We start from the raw sequence: 25,549 nt of genomic DNA, 5'->3' as shown, positions 1-25,549 counted from the left end.
TGTTGAGTCAGACCACCTGATTTCAAATCTTAGTCAAGTCACTTCACCTCTCCAACCTTAGTGTGTTCATTTGTAAAATGGGGATACTAATTCCTCATCCAACTCTTCTAGGAATAAAACAAGATATGTTGTGCTAGCCCATTTTCACCTATGATCTCATACAGTTCTCCATCATCCTACAAAGTAGGGATTGTTGCCCCCTTTTACAAATGAGAGAACTGAGGCACAGCATGATAAAGTATAACTTGCAAGAGGATCCGTGTCTTCAAGTGAAAGCAGTTAAATTTCTGAGACAGGTCACACTCTCTGTGGGAGAGGGACCCCTGGACGCTGCCCAGTAGCCTAGTAGTGGCCAGTGTTTTGGTCAGAATCAGGAATCAGTCGGCATTGAAGGGTAACATCTACTTCTTCCTCCTGAGGCAAGGCAGGCTGTGGCCAGTAATAGGAGGCTGAAAAAAAGGTCATATGTGATCTCCTGCTGCCCTCTAGTGCCTACGTAAGATGATTGCTCTGGGGAAACCTCTGTTCTGATCCTTGCCAAAGAACGATCATAGTGTGCAAAGCAACTTGCACTGAGGGAAGCCAGGGAAACAGTAAAAGCTAGCTATGATGCAAGGAAGCTTAGTGCAATGACTAAAAGAATTCTGAAAGAGCATTTGCTGAGGCCTATTCAGTGCCAGGTTTACAGCTAGGCACAAGGGGGAAAATATGAATAATAATTTGTTTCAATCCTTGTGGTACTCAAGTGTAGAGATCTGATGGGGCATGTTGGCTGGGAGGGAAAAAACAGAGATGGAGAAGGAGATGCTGAAGATATGGCAGAGAGAAAAGATAATTGATGCAGCAGGATCTTAAAGGAGACAGGAAGAGAAAAAATTCCAAGGTGGTAATGGAAGGGATGTGGTCTGAACTTCATATACATCTGGATGTGAAATTCAGTTTGGTCAAAATTAGGCATGCAACCAGGGCCTCTTTGTATAGTTACACAAGTTGAGCTCTGTAAAAAGGTGACAAGGCAAAAGGGCAGGTGGGGACTAAATCCAGCCTCAGTTTCACTTGCCATGCCTGTGCTCATGCAATTGAATACAAGTAGAGGAGCTCCTCTTCCTAATTCATATAAAAGGTAACTTACAGGCTAGCCACAGTCCTGCATGTGACCATACAAGCTTCTTCCTCATAGTAGTCTCTGCTTTTTATGTATAAAATAGGCTAATATCACTGACAATATAAAGTTGTTGAGATTTAAGATAATGGGCCAGGCGCAGTGGCTCACGCCTGTAATTCCAGCACTTTGGGAGGCTGAGGTGGGCGGATCACCTGAGGTCAGGAGTTCAAGACCAGCCCGGCCAATATGGTGAAACCCTGTCTCCACTAAAAATACACAAATTAGCTGGGTGTGGTGGTGGGCACCTGTAATCTCAGTTACTCGGGAGGCTGAGGCAGGAGAATCACTTAAACCTGGGAGGCAGAGTTTGCAGTAAGCAGAGATTGCAACATTGCACTCCAGCCTGGGCAACGAGAGTGAGACTCCATCTCAAAATAAATATATATAAAATGTAGGGTCATGCCAGACACTTAGTAGCCACCCAAAACATGCCAGTTCTTGTTATTATTACTATTACTAGTATTATTCTAACAACATAGTCTTATTTTTAATGCAGTTTTATTTTTAAGATGGTGATAGGAAAAGTGCTCGGAAAACGGAGAAGACAGAAAAGAAAACCACATTTCCCAATCTTCTATTCTTTGCCAAACGCAAGACATTGTGGATCTCGTGGAATCCTCACAACAGTGCCTTGGACAAGTAATGTCGTAATTTTTTAAAACTATAATATACAGCTGAAAAAACAGAGTTTCCAAGAAGTGACAGACCGCAGTCGAAGGTCGTTAGGCATTCAAAGCCTGACTCCAAAGCCCCTTTTCTGTCCAAAGGAGTTGCGATGGATCATTAACAGGAGAACTGCCTTCTCTGTCTTGGGATCAAGTTGTTTTACTTTCTTAAAAACTCTGTTTAAAACTTACCCCTCAAGAAGAGATTCCAAGATTAGTTCCTTCCCAATTCCTTCCTCCTCCTTCCAATCACTTCTCAGGCTAGGAGTCAAAGAGGAAATGCTCAGAAACGATTATTCTTGGACAAGGCTTACGGAATTGGAGGCCTCTGAGATGCTAATGGCCTGCTTTAGATAGACTCCCAGATTGTCCCACCTGAACATATTTGAGGCAGGAGAGCAGGCCAACAAGGTGTACTAGCCCACCTTGGGGCCAGTGGGAGGCCACTTTGGGGCCAGTGGGAGGTTGCCAGTTTCAAACATCCAGGAGGGTATGAACATCGGCTGGAGTCATCTAGGAACCATTAGCCAGTTAAGGGAACCATTAGAAAACAAGCTGCTACTCTCTTACCACTTTCCTGGGGGTTCACAGTCTTGCTTTCACATTTCTAACTTCTTATTTTTAACAAAATGTTTAAAATACTCATGTTAAAAGACAACCTTTAAACATGTTAGTAGGCATTACTTTTGGAGAACATGTTCAAGAGTTACTTCTCCATTAGCTCTCCTCTGCCCTGTAAACTCTGCTGCTAGGGGCCAGGAGAAGGATTAATGAGCCCACTCAACGAAAACTAAAAGGGCTGAAACTCATCAGAGATTGCCTGTCTTACATTGAGGCTATCAGTAAAATTAATATTAACAATAGCTACAATTTTACAGGCACATATTCCAGGCCAGATGTTCTGCTACTTGATTTGCATACATTATGCCCTTTGGTCTCTATAAATCCTAACAGTGAGAGGTACGTTTCATTACTGCTTTTTAAAGATGAGCAAATGGAAGCTCACAAAGGGAAATTCAGGGATCTAAGAACACCTGGATTGCCACTGTGACCTTCCTTAATTCTAAGCACTATTCCACAATATTAGGCTGCCTCCCACTCTGCTACGTTGCTAGAGATTCAAGTTAAGGTAGTTATAAATTCTGGAAATTGAATATTCAATTTTTGTTGCTTCTGCCCATTATGTCACAGTAATCAGCAATAAATCTCTTACCATAGTAGTCTATGGACAATCAATAGGTAATTGGTTGAAAAACTATGAAGCATCCAAACAGTGGGGTACTATGTACTTAAAAATGAATTAGAATAATACCGTATGTGATTGTAGTAATCACAAATATATTTTACTAAATGGAAAAAATGAATGTGCAGAACAATGTTTAAGGTTTTTTGTTGTTTTTAAATAGGCACTGGGCCTCTCCGTTGCCTAGGTTGGTCTCGAACTCCTGAGCTCAAGCAATCCATGTTCCTTGGCCTCCCAAAGTGTTGAGATTACAGGTGTTAGCCACCATGTCCAGTTCAGAGCAGTGTTTAAAGTGCTATCTTTTGTATAGAAAAGAAGGGAGTACTATATATATATATACACACACACACACTCTCTCTATATATTATATATATATATAAAATCCAGAGATAAGAATAGAAGCCAGAGTTTTGCAGTATATCTTCTAAGTTTTAGCTTTGCACCACACAAAAGTTTTACATACTTTTTCTTTAAATCACAAAAGAAAAACAAAAACAATCTCTACAAATTATGTACCGACTGAAAAAATATCTATAACTCTACATCAAAGTGTTGATATAGCTGTATAGAGAAAATAAATATTTAGAGTGGCTTTTAAATGCAGTATTTTGATTTTACAGCTTAGTGGTGCACCACCACACCCAGCTAATTTTTGTATTTTTAGTAGAGATGGGGTTTCACCATCTTAGCCAGGCTGGTCTTGAACTCCTGACCTCAAGTGATGCACCTGCCTTGGCCTCCCAAAGTGTTGGGATTACAGGCATAAGCCACCATGCCCAGCCTGTACTACTTCTCATAAAGCCACCCATCAATCAAAAACATCTATTTGGGATGCTGAACAAACACAAATGATCTGCAAATCTAGATGTAATGGTCTTACCACTAGTTGTAATATTGGTGATATAGCTTGGATGTTTGTCCCCTCCAAATCTCATGTTGAAATGTAATCCCCATTGTTGGAGGTGGGATGGGGTAGGAGGTGTTCGGGTCATGGACATGGATCCCTCATCAATGGCTTGGTGCTCTCCCTGTGATAATGAGTTACTTCGAGATCTGATTGTTAAAAAGTCTGGGACCTCTCTCCCTCTCCCTTTCTTGCTCCCTCTCTCTTGCCATGTGATACACCTACTCTTCCACCACCTTCCATCAAGACTAAGAGCTTCCTGAAGCCTAACCAGAAGCTAAGCAGATGCTGGTGCCATGCTTGTACAGCCTGCAGAACTGTGAGCCAAATAAACCTTTTTTCCTTATCAATTACCCAGTCTCAGATACCACTTTATAGTGACACAAAATGGACTGACACAATTGGTATTGCTATTTTGAAATAATAACCTGTCTGTTGTGGGCTATAGCAAGTAAGCCATTACGTTAACGTGATTGGGAACTAAGCTTTTTCAGCATTAAAGACAACTAATTCAGGTATTAAGAAGTATTATGAAAAATTATGTAAACTGAAATTTCAGTTGGAAATAATAAAAACTTACGACTTGTTTTTCTCTTTGAAAAAATAAAAACATTTCATAGCTCTGCCAACTGAAAAGGCCTAGAAATAAGGATAATGTACTAGGCAATAAATACCCCTACTGCCCAGATTCTGGTTTCTAAATGCTATTTTTCATTAAAAGGAACAAAGGATACTTGGAAAAATTCCTGAATCCAAGTCTGGAACAAGTATGGTACAAGCTGAGCCTGGGATGTTTTGTTATAACAAAAAACAAGGTCAGGACTAATGAAGTCATTTCAAAAGGACATACAAACCAACTTAAAGAGAATCACATTGGCCTAACATTAAACAATTCGAACAAGGAAAACAATAATAATTGCAATTGATGGACATTTATCAAACAAATAAACTTCCATTAATTCATAATGTTCTGAAAACTGAAACCAAAGCCAAACCAAAACCAAGAAACAAATAAAAACCAAATTAACAAAGCTCATCAGTTACTATTAGAGACTGCTAGGAGACAAACATATTGTTCTAAAAATTGATAAAAGAATGAAGTTATCAGCCATGCTTTGAACTGGATTTCAGGGTAATCACATTTTTTATGGAAATACTGCAGGTAATAAGAGCAGTAATAATGACAGAATCACAAAATTACTATTTCATAATTTCTAATAAAAGAATAGATCTAGACAACTATCATCAATGAATCCTAAAACTACTAAGAGAAAGGCTAATGAGAAAATTTCTAATGAATGGATTGGACTGATAGGTTCTGAACTTGCTGATCAAACTTAATGTGACTTAAAGTAGTACAACAGGCATTAAGTGCCTCTGATATGATTCTATAAGATGCACACGGCAATCCTGTGTAATTCAGGTGGTACTCCTTGGATGACAGACAGAATTGGGGGTCTGCAGACTTGTATAGGGAAAAAAAAGTACCTTTATTTTTAGTATCTTATCATTGCAATTTACTATTTCCTTAAATTATGAATGCCACTAACAAAATATAGTAGTATTAACATTTCCTATGACTGACATAATGAAACTCACATGTACTTCTATCACATTACAGTTATTACAAATCTCAAAATACTTATGGTTGACCCAACTTAGAATTATAATAGTTAGACTCTCTACTAGATCTTATCATGAATAAAGATGCACATATATTACTGTATCATACTTTAAAAATATTTTGATAATTATGGATTGACCTAATTTATTTCTTTTGTAGTCTTTTGTATTTTATTTTATTTTAAAACATTTTTCTGAGAAAAGGGGTTATAGTCTTCATTCTACAAAAGGAGCCTATAAGACAAAAACAGGTGGTGAATCCCTAAAAAAAGAGGAACAAATTAACACCATGAGGAAGCACTTAGCTCAATCTGTAATCTGAATAGTTCTAAAGGACAAATGAGCCGACATCTTCAACAAATAACAACATGGGCAAAATTAAAGTGTGGAACTATTATAGATTAAAAGAACACCATATAGACATTTTGATCCATATTATTTATTTATATTTTTTATATGTATTTATTTATTCTTTTTTTTTTTTTTTTTTTTTTGAGACAGAGTCTTGCTCTGTCACCCAGTCTGGGGTGTAGAGGCATGATCTTGGCTCACTGCAACTTCTGCCTCCCATTTCAAGCTATTCTCCTGCCTCAGCCTCCCAAGTAGCTGGGACTGCAGGTGTGCACCACCACTCCTGGCTAATTTTCATATTTTTAATAGAGACAGGGTTTCACCATGTTGGCCAGGCTGGTCTTGAACTCCTGACCTCAAGTGATTCACCCACCTCAGCCTCCCAGAGTGCTGGGATTACAGGCGTGAACCACCACACCCGGCCTTGATCCATATTTAAATATACAGACTATGAAAGATATTTTTGAAGCAGTTAAGGTAATTTGAATATGAAATGCTAGATGTAACAATGATGTTGAGCTTATGTTAAAAAAAAAACAAACTATCTGTTTGCAATATACACTGGGATATTTACAGAAGGAATAATATAATGCTGTATCTGGGATTTGCTTTAAAAGACTCTAGCAACAAAAAAACAAATTGCAGATAAGCAATAGCTGAAGCAAAGTTGGCAAAATATTGACAACAATTATTGCTAGGTGATGAATACATAGAGATTTATTATACCATTTTCTCTCCTTGTGTGTACTTAAAATCTTCCTTAATAAAACATTGAGAAAAGACGGCTGCCAGATTACACAAAATTGAAAAGGAAAATTATTGTTGGGAAATAGAATGAGGGGAGATTTTTCATATTCTACATTATGTACTGTTTTGATTCTTTCTTGTAAATGTGTGCTCACTTGTATTGTTTTTTAAAGACTATTTTTAGAACACCTTTAGGTTCACAGAAAAATTGAAATGAAGGCACAGAAAATTTCTCTATTTTCGTGCCCCCCTGACCCACCTGCTACATAGCTTCCCCTGTTATCAACATCCCCAACAGAGTGGTACATTTGTTACAATTGATGAACGTACACTGACATATCATAACCACGTGAAGTCCGTAATTTATCATAGTAATCAGTGCTGGTGTTGAATATTCTACGGGTTTGTATAAATGTATAATGACATGTATCTACCACTGTAGTACCATGCAGAGTATTTTCACTGCCCTAAAAATACCATGTGCTCCACCTATTCATCCATATCCCCTGCTCCCAACTCCTGGAAACCTGGAAACTCCTGGAATCTTTATTCTGCACAGTTTTACTTTTTCCAGAATGTCATACAGTGGGAATCATACAGTATGTAGATTTCAGATTGACTTTTTTTTTTTTTTTTTTTTTGAGACAGTCTCACTCTGTCACCCAGGCTGGAGTGCAGTGGCACGATCTTGAGTCACTGCAACCTCTGCCCCCCAGGTTCAAGTGATTCTCCCACCTCAGCCTCCTGGATAGCTGGGATTACAGGCACCCGCCATCATGCCCGGCTAATTTTTGTATTTTTGCAGAGATGGGGTTTCACCCATGTTGGACAGGCTGGCCTTGAACTGCTGACCTCAGGTGATCCACCCACCTCAGCCTCCCAAAGTGCTGGGATTATAGGCATGAGCCACAGCGGCCGGCTGCCTTCTTTTACTTACTAATATGTTAAGCTTCCTCCATGTATTTTCATGGTTTAGAAGCTCATTTCTTTTTATTGCTCAACGTAGTACATTGTCTGGATGTACCACAAGCTATTTATCCATTCACCTATGAAGGACATATTGGTTGCTCTAAAGTTTGGGCAATTATGAATAAAGCTGCTATAAATATCCATGTGCAGGTTTTTGTGTGGATATATGTTTTCAACTCCTTTGGACAAATACCAAGGAGCACAATTACAAGATCACATGGTAAGACTATGATTTAAAGGACATGAAAGGAATGCAGTATTTTGCTAGGACAGATGTAAGGATGGCTGGGCTTAGTGGGCTAGAAATGACTTAGTGTGTCAGTCAGTGAAAACAGGGAGGTAGGAGGTGAGACTCAACCCCAGAGGCGGAGACTCAGGCATCAGACCAGATTGAGGACTAGCTAAAACAGGGCTAGGGCAGAAGCAGCTTTCCATAAGATGTGCCCACCAAAGTGCCATTGAGGTAGGAGGTGAGATTCAGCTCTGGAGGTGGGGATTCAGACTCTGGACCAGACTGAGGACTAGCTAAAACAGGGTCAGGCAGAAGCCATTTTCCACAAGACATGCCCACCAGTGTGCCATGTCAGTTCATAATTGCCATGACAACACCTAAAGGTTACCATCCTTTTCCATGGCAACGATCCCATGAACCAGAAGTTACCCTTATCCTAGGAATTTCTGCATAAATCACTCCTTAATTTTCATGTAATTAAAAGTGGGTATAAATACATCTGCAGGGCTGCTACCTTGGACACACTGCCTATGCAGTAGCCCTGCTCTACAGACAGCGGGACCTACGCTGCTGCTCTAAACTTCAATAACAGTTGTTATCTAAAAAACAAACAAACAAACAAACAAAACAGTACATTTGTAATGTTTTGTAAGAAACTGCCAAACCACCTTCCAAAGTGGCTGCACATTTTGCATTCCTACCAGCAATGAACGAGAGTTCCTGTGGCTCTGAATCCTTGTCAGCACTTGATGTGCAGCATCTTTTCATATGCCTATCTGCCATGTCTATCTTCTTTGGTGACATGTATATTAAAGTCTTCAGCCCATTTTTTTAACTGGGCTGTTTTCTTATTGTTGAGTTTTAAGAGCTCTTTATATATTTTGGATAACAGTCCTTTATTGGATGTGTCTTTTGCAAATATTTTCTCCCGGTCTTTGGCTTGTATTCTCATTATCTTGACATTGTCTTTCACAGAGCAGAAGTTTTTCATTTCAATGAAATCCAGCTTAGCAATGATTTCTTACATATTGTATTTTTTTTTTTTTTTTTTTGAGACAGAGCCTTGCTCTGTCACCTAGTCTGAAGGGCAGTGGTGCGATTTTGGCTCACTGCAACCTCCGCCTCCCAGGTTCAAGCAATTCTCTGCCTCAGCCTCCCGAGTAGCTGGGATTACAGGCGCATGCCAACACACTCAGCTAATTTTTGTATTTTTAGTAGAGACAGGGTTTCACCATCTTGGCCAGGCTGGTCTTGAACTCCTGACCTCAAGTGATCCACCCGCCTTGGCCTCCCAAAGTGTTGGGATTACAGGCATAAGCTGTCACGCCCAGCCTGCACTAATTCTCATAAAGTCACCCATCAATCAAAAACATCTATTTGGGATGCTGAACAAACACAAAAACCTTAATTGTATTAAGCCACTGAGATTTAAGGGTTTATTGTTTATAATAACTAGTACTGTTAAACTATGTAAGTACTTAGAACATGGTAAGGAATCAATAAATGCTAGTAATCACCATGATGATGATCATGATGACAATCTCCCTGGACAAAGGGTCCACAAGGGCAGCAGGTAGGAGGGCTGGTCAAGTCTGACTGAGTGGCTGGGTCAGGGGAGCTCGGCCTCCCAAAGTGCTGGGATTACAGGCATAAGTCACTGCGCCCAGGCTTATATATTGTATTTTTAAAAAGCAATAACATTTTCCTATTCTTCAAAATAAAACAGAAGAATAGATAAGCAGTAACATGAAAATAATACATTGGGTGGAGGTGAGGGGTTGGGTAAAGGAGACTGTCTCTTTGTCTGTGGCCCGGCAGTCTTACAGATGCCAGTTGATGGAGTGGTTAATGGTAGCAACTATAAAGAGGAAAGCTGGCTGAAATACAGGAGCAAAGAGGAACAGGAGATCTGGGACTGGGGCTGAGATTCAGGGCTTGGCAGAAATTACGCCTATGAAAAATTTTCCCAGCAGCCCTCATTTAGCATTGAGTTGAGTTGAGGTTGTTAGCACTGCACAGGGAATTTTCTCTGGGCAATAACATTATTATTTCTGACCTCTGACTATCCATACAAGTTCAAACCATTACAAATTGGGTCTGGTCAATGAACATAAATGTATATGATATTAAAATAAAGCTTCAAAATTCTGGACCAGTTGTTTCCATTATCAACTCAAGGAAATAAACTAGAAAGGAAAAAAAAATGTATCTGCACAAGGACATTTTTGCAATCTTATTTGAGCTTTTTCAATGTTCAAAGTTGGGTCTGTCAACTTGACAAACTCTTAGGTGGCCAGTTTGACAATTATAAAGGCCAGTAAAAAATTATTTCAAACATTTTTCATATTAAGTAAATAAAATGCCAAAATTTATATTTATTAGAAAAGAAAGTTTTCGAATACCTAGAATTATTATAGATATGTATTAACAGAGTAAGAGGAACTTAGTAAATGTTTACAATTAGATAAATATAACCAACATCATGATTATATTAAGGTGGTTGATAAAATTGACTCTTTTAAAATGCTCTTTTATGCTTTAAATTTAAATTGAATTCAAACATCTATTGAGCACTTACCAAGTATCAGGTATAGGCTAGACTGAAAAATTTGGGGCCGAGTACATCACATCATATGGAGATAGAGTCAGAGTTTCAGCAAAAAGTAGAACTAAGTAGACCAACAGATAATAAGAAAAGGAAGGAGGAAAGAAAAAGAGATGAAGAGAGAGCAATTTGGGGGTAGGGAACAACTCTAAAATGGCCCTCAACAATCCCCCCTCCTCATATTTACCGCCTGTTATAACCGTCTCCACTTGAGTTACTTGCCCCCAACCAACAGAATATGACAATATTGAGAGGATGCCACTTCTGTGATTAGGTTACAAAAGGTGTAACTTCCATTGTATTAGACTCCCTCTTGCTGGCTTTAAAAACAACAAATGAGTCATGAAGAGGCTCATGTGGCAAAGGATGGAGGGCAGTCTCTAGCAAAAAGTCAGCAAGGAACTGAGGACTTTGGTCCAACCACCTTTAAGGAACTGAATCTCATCAAAATATATATGTCATCTTGGAAATCACTACTTCCCCATTTCAGCCTTCAGATGAGACCACACCTCCTGCCATTAACTTGACTGCAGTTTTGTAAGACACTGTGAAGGAGAGAAACCAGATAACCTGTGCTTGGATTCCTGACTCACAGAAACTGTGAGAGAAAAAAAGTGTGTTGTTTCAAGTGGCAAAGTTTTGGAGGTAATTTGTTATATAATGACTGATAAGTAACACATAAAATTTTATATTGTTTCATAAAAATTATAGTGCTGGGCACAGTGACTCACACCTGTAATCCTAGCACTTTGGGAGGCTGAGGTAGGAGGATGGCTTGAGTTCAGGAGTTCAAGAGCAGCCTGGGCAACATGGTGAAAACCCATATCTACAATAAATTACCTAGGTGTGGTGGCATGAGCCTGTAGTCCCAGCTACTTGGGGGGCTGAGTGGGAGGATCACTTGAGCCAGGGAGGTCAAGGCTGCAGTGAGCTGAGATCATGCCACTGCACTCCAGCCTGGGTGACAGAATGAGATCTTGTCTCATAAAAAATTCTAGTAATTATAAACTTCTAGACTCAGACATATTTGTTAGGTTGTATAGGAGTTTTAACTCCTTACATTTTCTCTCCCATATTCTTTTCCTCCTCAGAATTCAGTTGATAATGAGAGAAGAAAACGAGACTATTGTGTTGAGAATAGTAATAACAATAATAACAGTAATAATGATTGTATTAACAGCTAACATCCACAGAGCACTTATTCTTTACCAGGTGGTGCCTTTTGTATTTATTAAGTCATCAAACACTCACATTTCTGTGTGGTAGATGACTACTATTATCCCCCATCTTGCGGAGGAGGGAAGCAAAGTACAGAGAGGTAAAGTTAGTTGCCCAAAGTTATAGAACTTGTCAGTTGCAAAAAGATACCAATAATTATTTCAAATTATCTTTTTATCTCTTCCCAAAAATACCTTTCCAGCTGGGTGGTGTTGGGGTTCTGTTTGATTACAAAGGCCTCACTTTTTTAAGACAATGGTGTCCTTAATAAGCAAACTTATTTTATATTATTAATAATAACAAATGCAATATAATGAACATTATTACACATTAGGCAAAGTGCTATATGTTTTACATCCAATTGAGACAGGAAAACAGGGTCTGGAGGCAGGGAACATAAGGCTGATTCCCACTTAAGCTATGACAGGAAATATCCTCTCGGTAGGTAGGCCATAGGCCAAGTAAATAAATTGTAACTTTACTTCATCCTCTTTGTTTACATACAGCGTACACCCAAGTAACCAATGGAATCATCTAGAGGGTATTTAAACTCCACAAAATTCTGGTCCTTATGTTTGGGGCTTCTCCCACACTGTGGAGTGTACTTTCATTTCCAATAAATCCATTCATTCCTTCCTTGCTTTGTTTGTGGGTTTTGTCCAATTCTTTGTTCATCACACCAAAAAATTGGATATCATTCACCAGTTACATAATCTCATCTTGCTCCCAACAATCCTGTGTTAACTATTGTTATACCTATTTTAAAGACAATGAAAGAAAACTAGAGATCTTCTTTATAAATGAAGAAAACAATATTAAGCTCCTAGGGTGGTGTTGTCAGTGGAATTGTGTCCTCCCCAAAAATATGTTAAAAGCCTAATCTCCAGTACATCAAAATGTGACTTTATTTGCAAATGGGGTGATTTTAGTTGTAACTGGTTAAAATGATGTCATCCTTGAGTGGGGCAGGTCCTTAATCCAATATGACAGATGGCTTTAAAAGAATGTGTAGACATACATACAGAGGAAATGCCATGATGAGGTAGAGATTGAAGTTATGCTCACATGACGCAAAAAAATGTCTGGGGCCACCAGAAGTTGGAAGAGGCAAGGAATAATCTTTCTCTAGAAGTCTTGGAGAGAACATGGCCCTGATGACACCTTAATTTGTGTCTTCTATGTTCCAAAACTGTGAAAGAATAAATTTTTCATTTAAGCCACCTAGATTGTGGTACTCTGTTACTGCAACCTTAGCAAACTGATGAAGCCACCTTTGCAAAACTATGACTGAGATAGTGAAAGAGATCTAACTTAACTGACTCCGTCTTGCTTCTAACCTCCATGCTGTCCTTGTTCATTCCTGGGCATAGGCTGAACTAACTTTGGGATAAACTTAGTTTGTAGTTTCTAGTTTAAGCAAAAATGGTAACAGCCCTTTCCAAAGCAGACCTCCTTCTTGCCTGGGGACTAGATTGCCTTTGTAGGACTAACATTAGCCACAGATCAGAAATTATGGTTTAGGAGTCATCCAGCTGGAGGTTACAAAATGCTGACCCTCCCTAAACTGCTCCTGAGATCAGTGCTTATTTTTCAGACCCTGCACTTGATGGATCAGCTGGCACCACCCAAATCAATAAACTTGCCAGGTTCTGACCCACAGACCCCAGCTGCATGACAGATGAATAACATACTCAGACACTGATACTCAGTGAAAGAGCAGCTACAGGGCCGGGCCACACAGACAGTTGTGGCAGCTGTGCATCTTTACTAGCTGGCCCTGCCAGCATTTATTCAGCACAGATTTAATGACAAAGGCTTTGAATCAACATATCTGTGGGCAGTTAATCTGGTTGCCCTCCCCAGGAGAGAGCCATCCTGCCTGTGAATCATTAAAGGTTGGTTTTAGGACAATGAGAGTAAACAAGCTATTTAGATAAAACTTCCCACAGTCTCTTGTTATTTGTTTCTTTGCTATCAACTAAAGGTAAAGAGGACTAGGCTATCTTCAGCCAAATCTTTTATTGAAGCTATGCAACCTCCCCGGCCTTCCAAGAAGGTTTGTGTCTATCTCCTATAACTATCTTTATAATTTTTATAATTTCTCCAACCACCCTGACCAATCCCCTACATAAACTGGCTCATCTGATCTTGTGGCCCCTGACTCAGGAACTGACTCAGTGCAAGGAGACAGCTTCAACTCCCTATGATTTCATCCCTGACCAATCAGCCCTCCTGGCTCACTGGTTTTCCCCACCCACCAAGTTATTCTTAAAAACTCTGCTACCCAAATGCTCAGGGAGACTGATTTGAGTAGTAATAAAACTCTGGTCTTCCACACAGCAGCGAGCTCTGCTTGAATTACTGTTTCTCCATTGCAATTCCCCTGTCTTGATGAATTGGCTCTGTCTAGGCAGTGGGCAAGGTGAACCCCTTGGGCAGTTACAAATTTGGGGGCTTGTCCAGGATTGCCCATGTGGCTACCTGCTCATGGTTCAGTGCCCCCCACCCTCCAGCAATGGATCCAGAGGCCAGCCCAAGTGGCTGCCTAGTTCTTTTGGACTGGGGCTGACTCTGATGCTCTATTGGTGGGGTACTGCTGATCCAGTGTGCAAGGATTTAATTGCAATGGAGAAATAATCCTGGGGAGATGTCCCTTAACTGTAGCCCTATCACAGGGTGTCAGTCTGTAGCTCTATTGTAGGGTGTTTGGATTGGTGACTATCCTAGGTGCTTCTAATACCTCCTTCCTTCTCCCAACTGGTATGTAGCCCTATGGCAGGGTGTCTGTAGCCCCAATGCAGGGAGTCTGTTTACAGCTCCATCATGGTGTGTCTGTGTCTGTATCCCCATTGCAGGGTGTCTGTTTGGCTCCTTGTGGGGGTTCTTGGTTAGTTCTTTCTAACTAGTAGGAAGAGTCTTGGTTTGGGAGACTTCTCATTCAGGAGGATTTCGAAGAGGATTCTCAGATGGAGAATAGGAAGATAGTTTGGAAGGGATACTCTTGGAGTTCTTGGTCAGGGATCTGATTTGGAAGGCCTTCTGTCTGCCGTGTCTTTGTGTGTGTTTGTATATGTGGAGGGGATCTCAGAAGGAATTGCTGGTGGAAGTCCAGCAGGCTTAACTCAGAGAACCCTCATTATTTGTCTGGTTACATTTGGCGAGCCCTAAAGAAAGCTCAACAGGCCTGTCTCAGGGTGACCATCCGCTCTTGGCCTTGCCCAGAGACCCCATTGTGAATTACCATTTAGAGGTCATCCCTTCCCACCTGGAGTGGATCAAAGACAACAGGGACCAACAGGGAAAAAGTTTGAGCTTTCCCAGGTTGATATTGGGTGCTGAACAAGGTGACTAATGTCTGTTTTGTTATGTGTATTTTGCTGGGATGAAAAATGTTAATTCGGTTCTCCATGCAGCCTGTTGGGCAGCATTTGCAAACTAAGAATCTTGTCTGTGGTTCCACAAAACAGTAAAGGATGATTTTCTTTTGTAAAGTGGCTTGAACACCACAGAAGCCACTCCGTTCTTCTAGAAGCTGCAGAGAAAAGGAACCTGGGAACCTGGTATGCCAGCAAAAAGGGTAAGAAATTATTACCAGCCAGATTTCTCTCTCTCTCTCTCTCTCTCTTTCTCTTCTGGGTAAACAGTAAACTATTTGTCTCCCCTGCCAGGGTTTGATTAATAGAAAAAAGGATTTGTGAGACTAGTCTTAGGCTGTAGCAAATCTGGTGTACTTTGTGCTAAGAATTTGTCTTTCTGTGTTCTGTAGTGGACAGAGGGGTATCACAGGACAGAATGTGGATTTAGGATCCTTATAAGCCTGCTTTTCAAGCCAGCTTGGCAGGTTGGTCAGTTATAAACTTTGCTATGGGTCCCTGAAACCAATACAGTATAAAATTCCTCGGTCTTGTTTTGTGTCCTTAAGAGCTCAAGGCCGGGCGCGGTGGCTCAAGCCTGTAATCCCAGCACTTTGGGAGGCCGAGACGGGTGGATCACGAGGTCAGGAGATCAAGACCATCCTGGCGAACACGGTGAAACCCCGTCTCTACTAAAAAATACAAAAAACTAGCCGGGCGAGATGGCGGGCGCCTGTAGTCCCAGCTACTCGGGAGGCTGAGGCAGGAGAATGGCGTGAACCCGGGAGGTGGAGCTTGCAGTGAGCTGAGATCCGGCCACTGCACTCCAGCCTGGGCGGCAGAGCGAGACTCCGTCTCAAAAAAAAAAAAAAAAAAAAAAAGAGCTCAACCTTGTGACCATGTGGGGATACTTTCTTTTGGTTTGCACCATCCAGAGGACAGAGATTTGCAGGCTCATGTCATAGTTAGCCATAAAAATTTTTCTTGAGCAGTTCAAAGCCTTGCAAGCTTGAAATTGGCTTCTCTAGGCTCCTTCTAGGAAAAGCAATAGAAATTGCTCAGTACTGAATAGCTCAGTAGCCAAGTCTTTATCTTTTGAAAGTGGTGGCCTGGGTTCAATTGTTGGTTTCTGGAATGGTTTCTTTCTGGTTTATTATTAGTGTTACATTGTCATTTATTGAGGTTCCCCGCCTCCCCCCATGGTAGTTTCTGATTTCCTCTCTTGAGTTTTCCTTTATCTGAACTACCTTGTGGAGATTCTACATCTTGTAAAAAAGAAACTACGTACCATGTCTTTGAAGCACCTAGGAAGTTACCTTTGGTAAAGTTTAGAAGCTAGAAATATTGGCTGCTTGGCATGGCTAAAGCCAGGTAATAAGAGATTTGAAATGATTTATTTTTAAAGAGCACTATGGTTAAAACTCAGCTTAATTAAAAGTGGATAAATAAGCTATAGATATATTTAAAAGGCCTTTATGTTTTTCTCTTATTGGAACTTGCTTTTCTGGAAAAAGGTTTTTTTCCTTCTCAACCTACTGAATTATTTATCTCCATTTTTTTTGTCTTGCCACTCTTAAAGCATACGTAAGAGGCACTAAGATAACTTCTGATAGCCTGGGCCTCCTTGGGAAAGACAGAGGAGGAGCCACAGACTCCGTTCTGGAAAAAATTCTCTGTTTCCTTCATTAAAACCCAGGAATTAAAAGTGGATGGATCCGTCTCAAAATCAAACACTCTGTTCTGTTTTGCATTGTATTATCTGACAGTTTTGAGTTTGGCGGATATCAGAAATTACTTGGCAATATGAGAGAGTTTTGGTGTGTAACAACTAGGTAGGAAGTATACTTTAAGGAACGGCTAATAGTGCTTACCAGGGATACTTGACTTTTTGCACACTTGGATCATAGAAGCATGCTATTGGCCACCTGGAAGATAAGGAAACATCCCCACCCCCTACTGGGAGATGAGACTCCCATGAGAGATGGGCTGATTACAAAATAGGCTGACTGGCTTTGGGTTGCCTTGCAATGAAATGCAGGGTAGAAGCACTGCACTGTCTTCTCCCATAGTATTTCCCTCCCTTTGGGGACCCAGGATCCAGTGTAAAATGGCGCCCTTAATTTTGCGGATCTGTCTTTGCCTTCAGCTGCTTATTTGCTGCCTATTTGACCCTAGAAAGGCATGCTTTCCTGGCCCTGTTCCTCCAAGGGCTCCACCCTGAAGCTAGTAATCCAATTAATAAACTGGCAAATGAAAAATATTACAAGTGCTGAAGCATCTGTCTATTTATATGTGTGTACGTTTACATATAAAAGAGCTCTGAGTAATTGGCTTAGAAAAATAAGCACTTAAATCAAATATTTTATCAGAAAAATAGAAACTTTAGTGCCTTTTTGTTCACATGACTTCAGTCATCTTTTGGAAATAAAGACAGTTTTAAAAATTATTGGTAAAATAAAATGTCTTAAAAATGTAGACATTTGTATAAATTAAGGTCAGATATCGTATTTGTTAAATGCTTTAAGGTCAAACTGTTTCCTTGACTTTTGAAAAGTGTTCAACTTACCTACTTTGGGGCATTAGATTATAGATAAGGCCTGGAGACAAATGAAGAGCCATGCCCACCAGCTATGATGAAAAGAGTCAAACCTTATTGTCACTTCTGTCTGATGTCCTAGGCTCCACCCCAGTACATAATTAAAATCACTTACTTATCAGGTTTCTCACTAAAAATAAAAGTTGCTAAGAGTTAACATTGTAACATGTTATCGAGACCACTGGAGAAACAGTTTTACATACAAGGTGTGTAGGGAATGTGTTTTTGGTAAAAGATCATAAGAAGGTTTGGAGATATGGCTTTTGTTAAAAGGAATGTAATTTTGTCTAGTTTAGAGGGTTTTAAAGATTGTCTTAAACTAAAAGTGTAACAGAACAAAACTGAAGATTTAAGCAAAGTGAAAAGGGCTTTAAAGGGTTGATGTTATAAAAAAACATTCTGTGGGTATAAACAACTTGGCTAAGATTTGAAAGAAATTATTGAGCATTTTTCCATAGGTTAAAACATTAAAATCATACTGATGTGGGGCCAGAATCTGGGCCCATATGTCCAAATAACAAGGTTTTCTTAGAAAATTGATCTGTTTGATAGAAAATTGTAAAGGGTTCGAAACAGTTTACGAAAATCTTACCTTATGATCAAACTAATTAAAACTGGATATAAAATTTTACTTAAAAAACTGGTTTTAACATTAAAGATGCACTAATGGAAACATGAAATCTGGTTTTCTCTTTTGAAGATGATTTTTATGTAATGTTAAAAGATAAGGAAAGGGTTTTGTTTTACCCTCTGGGTAAATGGCAGGGATATAAAGGGAAGACAGAAAACAGACAAATTCAGTCAGCCTCATGCTATCTTTATTGGGTCTTATTTGGAAACTTAAGTCTCCTCTATCAGAGTAAAGGTTTTTCTTCTTTTAATAAAAATTTTTGAAGTTATCATTTTGGCCAAATGAATTAGTTATGGTTATCATTTTGGCCAAATGGATGACTTATGGTGACCTGGGATTCTATTTTATAATATTCAGTGTTTTAAACCTTTGCTATTTGAGAAACTTTCCAAAATTGAATTATAAATTACATCTCTTTCTAACCTAATCTTTTAGATATTAAATCCTCTGAAGTCCTAAAATGACATTTGGCTTATTTCATATGAAACTCATACAAGAAGCACTGGTAAATATGAAATGATGTTTGGCTTTCTTTGGAACATTTGTGCAAATGTGTTATTGGCGTGTGTTCCAAAATTATGTAAAACTTCTATAATTCTAATATGACTTAGTATATATTATCAGTAATAATTATAATTATTATGTTAAATGACTGTGTGCTGCAGAGGTAACAAATTCCCTTGTCAATTGTGTCTTCAAGTGTGGCTGTCCTAAAATGTTTTTGTCATCCATATACTATTGTTGTCTCGTTTTGGTCCTCTTTAACAGATGGTTTTATAATCAGCTATAAAATTTAACAGGCACTCTTAAATGCAGGTTTCTGATTAAAAACTCTGGAGACTGTGACATTAGAATCAAGGAAAAACTTTCAAATTGAAGGGTGAATAGTGTTTGGTTTTCTTTGGACTGTATTTGTATAAATATGTTACTAGTATGTGTTCCAAAAAATATGGGAAACTTCTATAATTCTGATATGATTTAGAGTACATTAATAATTATAACTGTTAAATAAAATTGTTGTATGCCACAGAAGTAACCAAGATTCCTAGTCAATTGTAGCCTTAATAGTGGCTATAGACTTTTGTCATCCACAGACATTTTGTCTTCCTTTTGTCCTTTTCAAAAGGCAGTTTATAATCAGATATAGCACTCTAAGTGCAGGTCTCAGATAACTTTAAAAATCACTTTATTGGAATAGAGGAAAAAATGAAACTTCTAGGATTCTTATAGATAGCTGATGTGTTAAACATTGGTAATCCTTTCATTTTCACTCAAGATAGCATATTTCTTTAGAGTTATTTGCAACTTTTAACAAGTGAGTAAAAAATACTTCTGTGAAGAAATTTTAAAGCATATTTGTTTCTCTCTACCTGATTTCTCCTGAATATGGAAACTATTTGTAAGTATTCTGAATTTATGGCAGTACAGTTAATTGCGTAAGTGTAATAAGAATCTGTTTTCTCTTGTAACAGGACACAATTGGAGAAATTGGTTATTTTACCAAGGCTTTCACTGGAATGGCATGCTTCCTTCAAAGAATCAAAGTTAATGTATAGAGCCAATTAAAGCCCCTTGCGGAATCTAACCTCATACCTTGTCTATGCAGTCCCCGCACAAGGTTCCTGACCTGTGAGCTACCTTGGGACCTTGAGAAGAGAGGAATTTACCCAACTCATAGGTATTTGAGGGTACAAACCCATGGATGAGCTTGGCTTTTAAAAACTCTTATCTGAGATTCCTCATGGAAGAGAGTTCCATCAAAGCCAATTTAAACAAAGAAGACCCTAAGAGAAAAATAATTATTCTTGCTGTACTTTATGCAAATAATCAGGCCAAGTATAGTAAGACTAAAGTATATTTCTGTAAACAAATCAGTTCTATCATGATTTGTTTTTAATAAAAATGGGGTCTGGAGAGAGAAAAATTATGCTTCACAAGGAAACCTATTATTAGCGGTTGTTAGCTGTCCTTGAGTTTTTTGTACAATTCTGACTAAATCCTAAATTATTTGTGGGTTAGAAGTCCCCAAACTAATGCTTTCAAATCTTTGCTTTTAAATTTGAGAATTGTACTCCTCATCCTAGGACTCGTTATTTACCTTATAGTAGGCTGTTCACCTAAATACTGTACTGAAACTATAGATGAAAGCACTAATGATTTTGCCATGCAAGCCTTGGAAGCCCAGCCAGACCTGCATGAGCCGGTCAGATACTTGCAAAGTGGTCCCACTCTTCTCACCTTGGGGTTCACTCCCATTCCCACTATGTCCCCTGTCAGCAAGAAGAAGCCAGAGCAATCAACAGCCTTTTCCCATCTTCATACCCTACACTTTAAGATTAAGGTGTTACAAAACCCAAAGTGAGGGACTGAAACTGCCTTTGCAAAATTATGATTGAGACAGTAAAAGAGATCTAACTTAACTGACTCCATCTTGCTTCTAACCTCCAAGTTGTCCTTATTCATTCCTGGGCATAGGCTAAACTAACTTTGGGAGAAATTTAGTTTGCAGTTTATAGTTTAAACAAAGATGGTGACAACCCTATACTCAACCAGACCTCCTACAACCCAGACCTCCTTCTTGCCTGGGGACTAGATTGCCATTGTAGGACTAACATTAGCCACAAGATTAGAAATTGTGGTTTAGGAGTTGCAGCTGGAGGTTACAAGATGCTGACCCTCCCTAAACTGCTTCTAAGATCAGTGCTTGAGATATTTTGCAGACCCTGCACTTGATGGATCAGCTGGCACCACCCAGGTCAATAAACTCACTCATCTGATCTTGTGGCCCCCCACTCAGGAACTGACTTACTGCAAGGAGGCAGCTTCGAATCTTAGAGCTTCGATTCCCTATGATTTCATCCCTGACCAATCAGCACTCCTGGCTCACTGGTTTCCCCTGACCCACTAAGTTATCCTTAAAAATTCTGTTCCCCAAATGCTCAGGGAGACTGACTTGAGTAATCATAAAACTCCGGTCTCCCGCACAGCTGACTCTGCATGAATTACTCTTTCTCTATTGCAATTCCCCTGTCTTGATGAATCAGCTCTGTCTAGGCAGCGGGCAAAGTAAACCCCTTGGGTGGTTCCACTGATACAGGTGATTCAAGCGTTAAATAAAAATCTGTTACTTTAAAATGCTGAATAAAGAGTGTTTAAAGCACTCCACAAACATTATTTTTTAAATGCCTCTGTGTAAGAGAAATTCTAATATTGTGCCAGGATATGTCAAGCTATAAGATAAAAATGAGTGCATTTCCTAGAATGCTTATTCTACTCTAAGAGTTTGTGGGAGGTATAATAATTCATTTAACTGGTAAGTAAATTAAACATTAAAGAAGAGTCAAACACTTATTTTTTTTTTAAAGGGAGAAGAGAGTTTTTTTTTCTTTTCAAAACACTTGCTTGAGTTAGATCCCCAGGAGTATTTTTAATACTCCTGTGTAATTAGGGAAACATCATTATGTCTGTATTGATACATATACATACATATATAAGATGTATATGTGTAAGACTATGAACAGTCCTAAATTTATACTTTGGGCTGATAACTCTGGTTTTCAGGAAAAAAAAAATAAAAATAAAAACAAGTGCAAAGTCTCCCTAACTAGTCTAAGTGAGAAATCATTTGGCACCACCTCTCCCTTATCCCCTACCTGCTAATTACAATTTTTCAAATATAGTTATCATTAAGTACAAACTACCATAATCTTGGTTTATCTTCTTGGCAAACTTCACTTAGAAATTTAGAAAATGGGGAGAAAGAGTAAACAAGGTTAAGAGTGGGTTCTCAGATAGAATTGGGTACAAATCTGGGCTCCAATACTTAGGCACAGGTAGCCTTGTTGTGTAACCGACTAGGTTACACAACAGGTGTAGGTTAACCATCAGCTGCCTTATCTCATGAGGTCTTTATGAGGATTTAGTGAGCTATGCACCTGAAGTCCTTAGCTGTAGCCAGACAGCAAGTGTTCAAAGATGTTAGTCATTGTTTTTGGTTACTGTTTTATCATTGTGCAGGGTCACATAGCTAAGGGGAATTTCAAAGCCAAGACCATCCTACTTCAAACTCCTTTGTGCTCCTAAGCTGTACAGTATAATCACCTTGGAGAATAGGTGATTGGCCCCAAACTACTTCGGGGAGTGCAGGTCGTGGCTAGTCAGTCCTGTATCAGACCTCGTCCTTGCCAGATGCCTAGTGCCCTAGATTCCCTCAAATCTCAGGCCAGGTCACCTCCCAACTGCTAAGACTCCTCCACCTTCACCTCTGACTCCCCAAAACTACACTTGGTTTGGATTCCCGGGTACCTTCAGCCTGCAGGGACAGGGGCTGCAGCGTGTACTCCCCATGTCTGCCTCTGCTGTCGGCCTCCCAGCTGAGTAGGCAAAACATTCCTTTACAGAGCAATGTGTTCATGGATAAACTTGTCTCTAGTGCAGCGCTCTATCAGAGCACAGGACATGGGGCCAAAGCACTGCCCTTCCTAGGGAGTCCCGGTTCTCGACCTCCCCAGAATGGAAGTTTGATTCTTCCGTTGGCCCATTTCTCAGATGGAAAAACAGATTCAGCAAGGTGCCAACGCTTTGTTGAGGACTACCCTGGAGGCTACAGTTTTGTGAAAGGGTAGACATTTGGACTGGAGTCAGATACGCATTCTGGCTTATCTCCTGACTTACTGAGTGAACTTGAGCAGGTCCCTTTCGCCCATGGGTCTCGGTTTCTTCATCTGCACAAAGGCGACGGAACACTGGATTACGTGTCGCTAAGGCCCCGGGTTCTCAGAGGAAAGCTCACCCCTGCAGGGCCGCCTGGCCCCGCGCGCTGGGGCCCGCTGCACTACAAGCCCCAGCATGCCTCGGGAGGCGGGGCTCAGTGACGGACAGGGAGCTCTGCGAATTGGCGCCCGGCAAAGGGCGCTCAACGGCGCGTGCGCAGAGGACGGCGGGTGGGTGGGCTGGCGGCGGTGGACTCGTCGGAGCTGCGGGCGGTCAGGTAGGGGGCGGGAAGGAGGGCTGGGGACTAGGGACTGCGGCCGAAGTCGTGGGCCGTGGCTCAGCGGCCGGTCAGGGGAACGTGCGGGCGTGCAGCGGCCGCGCCCGAATGGCAGGGTCTGGGGACCGGATCTGAGGGGCAGGACTAGGGTGGGGGTGGGGCTGCCAGGGGCAGGCTCGGGAGGGATTCGTGGGGCTGAGGAGATCCGAGGAGATGGAGCTGGGGGAGGGGAGCGAGGGGCTCTGAAGAGATATGCGGTGGCAGCATCTCGGGAGGTATGAGGTAATGTGGGGGCCCTGAGGAACGGGGTGCAGCATGTGGAAGATGGGAGGGAATCAGGGCCCTGGAGGGACCTGGGTGCAGAATTTCAGAAATATGAAGGAACTGGGGGGCCCCGATGAGATTTGAGGGAATCTGGGGGCGCTAGGCATCTGGCAAGGATAGGGTGTAAGATGATAGGAGCAAGGTCTAGGGCGATTCTAAGTGCTATTGAGAAAGGGCTTTCGGAGTGGGCTGAGGGTGAGATAGAGGGGGTGGGGTGAGTTCTTGAGGGACTCTTATCTTGTTAGCAGGAAGAAGGGAGCTGGCTGAGTTGTGAAGGCAGCACATGACATTCAGTGCATAAGAGGAAGGAGCAGGGTTTGAGGGCGGCACAGTGCCTGATGGAATGCAGGAGATGGGGGTTCAGATTGAGGGAGAGCAGAAATCTGAGGTGAGGAATTAGGGCGTTGAACTGAGGTGCGGAGCTGAGTGCGGCAAAGATTCGGAAATAGGGATTAAAGGATCTGTGTCCGAGGGATTTGAGGCATATGAGTGAGGAATTGATGAGGGTTGCGTTATACAGCCCCAAAGATTGGAATTTGGTATTGTAAGAGGGTTGAGGACAGGGTTTGGAGAGGATTGAATCGTGGGGTGGAGATGTCCTAACTGGGCTATAGAATCAAAGGACACTGAGTAGATATGTGGATTGGTGTCTTGGGCTGCTAAAGAGATTTTCCTTAAATCGCCGCATGGGAGACGGGGGGAGTTTAGGGGACCCAAGGACCTAAAAGTAATGTATGAAACTCTAGATGAGTATATGAAGATGAGCAGAGTTCAGGTGTTGAGGAACAAAGTGATAAATCTTCAGTTCAGATATCCTGAAGGAGTGTGGTAATCCCTGTGAAGGGTAGAATCTTCTTCATTTATTAAACAAAGATCCGTTATCATAAGGCAGGTATGGTATTGCCACTAACTACACTCTGACCACCGCCTTCTCCTTCCCCCTCCCCCGGTCCACTGAAAGTGGTAGGCTTTGGGGAAGAAGAAATGGAACTATTCAAGGTCATCTGCCTAAGCCCTTTTTCCTTGTACTCCCAAGCTACCATAGCAGATAGAATGTGAGACCTCCAGGGGAATGAGTGGAATAATTTATCCTATATAAGATCCATTGCAGCTTGAAGGGGCAGTGGCTCTGTGAGTGAGATGTTTGGGCTCGGAGAGGGACCAAAAAAACAAAAAAAATCAAACAACAACAAAAAAAGGGAACCCTTATGTATTGAGCATTTAGTCCTGTGCTAGACTGTAAAGCAGTGGTTCTTAATCAGGGGTGGCTTTGTCTCCTAGGAGACATTAGGCAATGTCTGGAGATGTTTTTTGGTTGTCACACTTAGGGTGGGGGATACTACTGGCCTCAAGTGGGTAGATTAAACATTAAATACAATGTTTTATGTTAATGTTAAACATTTGACAATGCATGGGATAAGCGCCTCCCCCCCAGTAAGGAATTATCCTGCCTAAAATGTCAGTAATGCCAAAGTTGAGGCACTCTGCCCTAGAATCAGATACCCTGGGTTCAAGTCCTAGCTCTATCTCTTCCTGACTTTGTGGCCTTGAATGAGTTACTTACCACCCAGTGCCTTGGCTGTTCATCTGTAAAATGGGGTTATGATAACAGGACCTATGTCACAGAATTGTTGTGAGGATTTAGTGAAGTAAATTAGCATGCCTAGGATCTGGCACATAGTAAGTTCTCAAAGTCTAGTAATTTTTAGTCTTGTATCTACTTCTTTACTCAGTTTTCATGACAGTCCTTCTAAGGACTGTATTCAGTTTTACACATGAGGAAACTAAGGCTTAGGAAGTGACTTGCCTAAGTTTTCATAGCTAGGAATGACACAGTTAAGCTCATACCCAGATCTCTGTAACTCTGTATTTTCCCACTTTCCTTGCTAGGACCCGCTTAGTCTTATTTTCTCAGCCCATTCCCCTCTAATGA

At 40.7% G+C, this 25,549-nt stretch overlaps 2 protein-coding genes across 10 annotated transcripts in view; one reads left to right on the top strand and one right to left on the bottom strand.

Moving 5' to 3' along the window:
• The window catches only part of ASTN2 (astrotactin 2), a 981,001-nt gene that overhangs the window by 226,515 nt on the left and 728,937 nt on the right, over positions 1-25,549 (bottom strand). For 3 of the 5 annotated variants that reach the window (XM_025359306.1, XM_025359308.1, XM_025359309.1), the window contains exon 1: positions 22,977-23,573. The exons of the other annotated variants lie outside the window; for them this stretch is intronic. The gene's annotated coding sequence lies outside the window, so the exon portion shown is untranslated. Of the gene's footprint in view, positions 1-22,976; positions 23,574-25,549 lie in introns of those variants that run through there. 5 annotated transcript variants of the gene reach the window in all.
• The window catches only part of TRIM32 (tripartite motif containing 32), a 99,718-nt gene that overhangs the window by 62,771 nt on the left and 11,398 nt on the right, over positions 1-25,549 (top strand). For 2 of the 5 annotated variants that reach the window (XM_025359311.1, XM_025359310.1), the window contains exon 1: positions 23,213-23,292. The exons of 1 other annotated variant lie outside the window; for it this stretch is intronic. The gene's annotated coding sequence lies outside the window, so the exon portion shown is untranslated. Of the gene's footprint in view, positions 1-22,995; positions 23,575-25,549 lie in introns of those variants that run through there. 2 more of the 5 variants (XM_025359314.1, XM_025359316.1) reach the window with 2 other exon arrangements.

Source organism: Theropithecus gelada, chromosome 15 (assembly GCF_003255815.1).
Source record: "Theropithecus gelada isolate Dixy chromosome 15, Tgel_1.0, whole genome shotgun sequence".
Classification (NCBI taxonomy): Eukaryota; Metazoa; Chordata; class Mammalia; order Primates; family Cercopithecidae; genus Theropithecus; species Theropithecus gelada.
The sequence above is the reverse complement of the archived record's forward strand: the minus strand, read 5'-3'. Positions and strand labels throughout refer to the sequence as shown.